This window comes from Electrona antarctica (assembly GCF_951216825.1).
Source record: "Electrona antarctica genome assembly, chromosome: 15".
Classification (NCBI taxonomy): domain Eukaryota; kingdom Metazoa; phylum Chordata; class Actinopteri; order Myctophiformes; family Myctophidae; genus Electrona; species Electrona antarctica.
In genome coordinates this window covers 40,057,438-40,063,439 of record NC_136796.1, presented here as the reverse complement: position 1 = coordinate 40,063,439, position 6,002 = coordinate 40,057,438, and positions in this window count along the sequence as shown.

Sequence of the window (6,002 nt, the reverse complement as noted above, 5' to 3'; positions counted from 1 at the left end):
GCGTGTGCGTGTGTGTGTGTGTGTGTGTGTGTGTGTGTGTGTGTGTGTGTGTCCAGTCCTTAACTGAATTGGAGCTCTTCCAAGGATTGAAAGTTTAAACCAGTGGGAAGTCCCCTCCACCCTGCAGTCAAACAGGGGGAAAAAAATAACCAGAAGGCTAAGCGCTGATTTGCATATTCTCTCTCTCTCTCTCTGTGTCTCTCTGTCTCTCTCCCAGCTGCAGCCTGTGTGTTCTCTCAGCAGAGCATGGCTGTCAGATGGTAGACAGTACAGGTGGCCACTGTCAGTTCCGACAAGTTACACAAGAACAATAACAGCATCCATATCCGTAACACAATATACCGAGACGCCACTGAGAACTATAGTCTGGCAGTAGCCAGACGATTAGATACATATCTAACGTCTGGGACACTAACTATTGAGAAGTGGCTAAGGACCAACCCCCTAATAAAACAACAAAATGTGTGACAGACGTATGAACTGACCAACCACAGATCTCCTCAGAAGCAAACACGGACCAACGACTGACTTCCGTTACAGCCCAGCCAATCAGAGCAGGCATACATGACATGCCGACTTGTGATTCAGGCCTCCCGTCGCTGGATTTGATGATGTAAGACGGTGAGTCTGACAACGTAAGACTAACTCCTTCCTTCCTTCCTTCCTTCCTTCCTTCCTTCCTTCCTTCCTTCCTTCCTTCCTTCCTTCCTTCCTTCCTTCCTTCCCTCCCTCATGTTCTAGGGCAGAGGTTCTCAAACTGTTTTTTCATCCACAGCACCCCTGAGTTACGGTATACCGTATAAGTAAATAATAATTGCATTTTTATAGCGTGTGTTTAGAGTGCTTACCGAAAGCGCTTTTACAACGGTCCATTCATTCATACATTGGGAGGTGAAGTGGCGAACAGTCAACGCCAGCGTCCTCACTTCCCACACCAATGGTGGCAACCACTGGGAGCAATTCGGGGGTTCAGAGTCTTGCTCAAGATAAGATAAGATACAGTATATGTCATGAGGATAACCATGTGAGGATATCACTTTCCATTAGGACAGATTGAAAATAACTTAATACTGACGTTTAAGCACTAGAACCCCAGCATCCCTAATGTTGGGGAAACATTAGCCAAACATAGCTAATCTAGCAGATCTACAATTTTTTGGCGAAGAGACTTGTAGGCTGAAAAAGAATGCACCAAGTACTGTGCAACTCGCCGTTTTACAAAGTATGCTACACCTCTGGACTTGCGTCATGGCACCAACTTTGAGAAACCCTGTTCTAGTACTAGGATAGTATAGCCTACTTGAGGATACAAACTGTCAGACTTCACGTGGTGGCAGAGTGTGACGTTTCGTCTATGATTCATCTATGACTCTAAGTCTGGGCCTATAGCCTGGGCAAGGTTTCAGCCGGGTCAGAGCCCCATTCACTTTCAATACTTTAAAGTTAAATATTTTCATATAATACATAATTATGTGGGGGGGAAACATGTGTAAATACTTCCTTATACGCTATGGGCATTGTGCAAAAAAAGCCGTGGCGCACCCTGGTAGAGCGGTTTGCGATTAGCTATACAGACAACCACACATTGGACAAACAAACTCACGGACCCTGTAGACTGCTAGCCTCCAACAGAGCTACACTTTAAAAAGGGAGATATACCTGAAGACAGAGGACAGATACCAGACAAACATATGAAACAAGGAGGACAGAGAGAACAGCCTACAAGTCAAAGAAAAGAACCACAGAACCAGAGAAAGGACTTGAAAGACTGAAAGGCCACTATAGAGAAACAAGAAAGGATCCTACACATTGTATTCATTTGTTTATCCCATGATTTTGTAACCCATTTCTTTCGCCCAGTGCCAATGCCAAAGCTGTAATCCTAGGCGCTACTCTCCCTCTGCCAACCTGAGCAGTGCATGAGGAGTGAGCAGGCCGATTCTTACAACCTGACAGGGGGGGGGGGGGGGGGGGGGGGGTTCCCCAGTAGGACGTAGTGCGTGGAAGGAATATGTTATTCCAAGCAGTTCCTCTCCCCTCCATCAGGCGCTCCAGCTGACCAGGAGTACAGCAGTACATTACTGCGCGACTTTTGTGAGGGTACGTATACCCTATATGGGGGACACGGAGAGAACATGCAAACTGAAAGGCCCTTCGCCAACCCCACCTATATGGACGCTGATGACGCGGAGGAGAGAACACGACCCCATGCAGCACCCACAGCGTCCCCAGCGGGAATCAAACCCGGGGACTTTCTATAGCTGTGAGGTGACAGCACTGCCGACTACGCCACCACTAAAGCTAAAGCCATTTTTCCCCCGTGTCTACACAGGGATAGGATCCAGGTATTGCATAGCATGTTAGGAGAAGAGAGCAGGCAAGAGTGCCTCGCTTTCTGTCCAAAATGCACAACCAGATGTATAGGCCTATACTGGCGGAGACGGGGGAGAAGTGATGGGAGCGCATGCAAAGAGACGAGAGTGAGCGACAGGCATAGAGAGGGGCGCGGTCAGATTTTGCCACCCCCCCCCCCCCCCCTCCCCACCAACAACTTCCCACATCCCTCGCTCTGTGTGGTGACAAGGCAGATCAGATGAGCGCTGTGTCATACATAGTAGACTAACTGCAAAACTCACACACTAACAAACACACACACTCTCTCTCTCTCTCTCTAAGACAGGGAACTAGAGTACCAGTATACTGCTACCCAGATGTAAAAAGGAGAGCGCGCACACGCGCACGCGCACGTGCACACACACACACACACACACACACACACACACACACACACACACACACACACACACACACACACACACACACACACACACACACACACACACACACACACACACACACACACACACACAGCTGCACTCTTCCAAATTCAGAAACGCTGATACGACAATCGTTTTTTGGGGCCATTGTCTGAAAGCCAGAGAAGAGGAGAGGAGAGGAGAGCAGAGGAGAGGAGAAGATGAGCTGAGAAGAAGTAGAAGAACGGGAGAGAGGCCATCCAAGGATAGGAGAATGAGGACGAAGAATTTGTCAGCGTCATGCTGCGTTCTTTCGCAAAAAAAAAGCGCCACCGAGTCGAAAGATCATGTCGGGACGAACGGACTAAAACCTGGGGACATTTCGTCGGAAGAAAGGATGCAGACTTTGGAGGTTAACACTGCAGGAGGCGAGAAACGAGCACAGGAGAAGCAAAGAGAGCTGCTCTTTTTGGGGAAGTGCCGTCTCCTGGAGTTGAGAGCGGTGTGTTCGCAAGATGAACCCTCGTACCACCAACACCGTCGCCGCCGACGCACCGCACCGGAGCGGAGAACGGAGTCTGCGAAAGAAAGAACAAAAATCAACGGAGAGAAGTTTTAGAAAGCAGGGAGCAGAGAGTGGGGTGTGCTGGGGGTGGGGGGTGGTGTGTGTGTGTGTGTGTGCGTGCGTGGGGTTGGTATACAGAGGTGCACGACTCATGAACATTTCCCCGAAAGCGTCTGCAGTGCTGCATGTTCTGCCACTGCTCTGCAGCCTCCCTGCGTGTCCTCACCTCAACTGCTGTCTCCTTACCTGCACTTTACTTCATCACTCTCCTCCTCCATCTCTTTCCCTCTCCCTCTCTTCCCCGCATTGTGGTGCATTGATTTGCAACTCGCATTCGCTCCCGAACCTCTTTCACGCGCATAACGCACATTCACGCTCGTAGACAAAACGCACACGAAACGTATGTGAGCAACATATACACAGACATACATGCTTCTCGACGCACACATATCCACCCCCCTCGCGCAGGCGTCTGGCTGCATGGCTGGCGCATTGCCGTCCTCCAGGCAACATCAGGTCAGCCGCGGCTGGCGCTGTCCTCAGTTAGCCCGGCAACGTGTCCTCATCCCGGGGAGGAGGGGAAGAGCGGTCGGCGATGAGGACGACCGGGGATGGAGCTATCATGCGGCAGCACCAGACAGCCTCCAGACGCACTGACCTAGATCCTTTGCCTCAGTCAGACCGGGGAAGAGAGTGAGGGGTGGGGGGAGGGAGGGAGGGAGGGAAGGAGATGGAGAGAGAGAGAGAGAGAGAGCGAGAGAGAGAGCGAGAGAGATAGAGAGAGAGAGAGAGAGAGAGTGCGGATTGGGGAACGTGATTGAAAGGCTGGAAAGCGGGCAAACGGTGGCGAGGCGGATAGAGAAATTCATCAGAGGAAAACAAAAAACAAAAAAGTGTTATAGACAGCGGCAGATAGTGGCGAAAAGCTGTGAGGGAGGAGCAGGAGAGAGAGAGAGTGAAGTGAGAGAGAGAGAGAGAGAGAGAGAGTGCACAGCCATCTTTAATACTGTACAGCTTTACTGGAGCCAATCCCCAACCAACTCTCTCTCCTTTCAGGCAGCGCACGCTAATAACATATTAAAACTGCCTTTTTCATCGTTCTGCTAATCCTTATCCTCTCTTCACTTCTACCCCTCCTCCCCTCCCCGTTTCCTAGATTCCCTCCTTCTCTCCTTCTTTCTCTCTCTCTCTCTCTCTCTCTCTCTCACTGTGTGTGATTCTCATCATACCATCCGAGCGTCTCTCACAGTGGGAGGATTAGTCTGTCTCTGGCTGGTTGCTTATCTGTCTACGGCTGGAGAGGAGAGGAGGAGAGGAGGAGAGAAGAGTAGAGGAGAGGAGGAGAGGAGAGAAGAGGGGAGGGGAGGGTGGAGAACAGGAGAGGGAGAGGAGGGGGCAGACCGCTTGGCATCTCTCTCAGTTGAGACTGTATCGGCTCATCTCAGCTTATGAGTGAATGTGAGTGAATGTGTGTTTTTACCTCGACATCGCAGAGAGCAGCTGCTGCAGCAGCAGCAGCCTATCTGCATTGCGGCAGAGATGGCAATAGACGCGTTTGTATATAATCAGTGGACAGTGTTGCGTGTGAAGCGTGCGTATATCTGTAGGTGCATTGCGACCATTTGTCGTGCACCCCCGTCCATGGTCGGAAACACTGTGCGGGTGCGTGCGTGTGTAAGAGAGAGAGACCGAGAGAGAGACATACAGAGATGTATTAGGCCACGGTCCCACATTTGAAAACGTTTGTATCTCTGGAACCCTGATCTAAACTGTAAAATCCTCAGTAATATAACTCTGATAAGTACAATTGGATCCAAATGGATGCCATTTGCACACTCTCAGGCCTGGGTGTATTTGGTTCCTAGCTCTCAATCACTGCAGCTGGGGACCCCCTGGAACCCCCGTTATGGACCCCCTGGGTGTATTTGGTTCCTAGCTCTCAATCACTGCAGCTGGGGACCCCCTGGAACCCCCGTTATGGACCCCCTGGGTGTATTTGGTTCCTAGCTCTCAATCACTGCAGCTGGGGACCCCCTGGAACCCCTGTTATGGACCCCCTGGGTGTATTTGTTTCCTAGCTCTCAATCACTGCAGCTGGGGACCCCCTGGAACCCCCGTTATGGACCCCCTGGGGTGGGCTGTGGTGGGGGGTCCCCGGACCCCATGTTGAGACCCATGAGTGCTCCAGTGTGTTGCCCGCCTGCATGCCTGTGTCTGATCATTAGTCCCCAGTGGAGACATTGTCACTGAAGAGGATCAATACCAATAGAGGAGCAGATAGATCAGCCCGGCGTTGGCCCGGCTCCCCCGGGAGCCTTGCGTGGCAGTTGAAGTCATTCTCTAAAGCAACATACCTCAGTCACACACTAACAATGTCTTTATCCCGGGCTGAACCAATATGGGCCTCTGGGAGTCGTGGTACGAGAGTCTAAAAGATAATGTAACCATGCATGTGTGCGTCAGTCGGTGTGCAGAGATATGGCAAGAGAGGATCAGTGAGGTTTCAAAATTCAACATGTTATGAAGGGGTTAAGTTAATGAACATAAGACTAAGGGCAGTATTATGCGTGTATTAAGTCCTAGGTCTTATTACTTAACTTAAGACCTGGAGGCGTGGTCAATGCTGTTTGGCCACTCAGAATAGCTAAATGGCATTGATCACGCCTCCAGGTCTTAAGTTA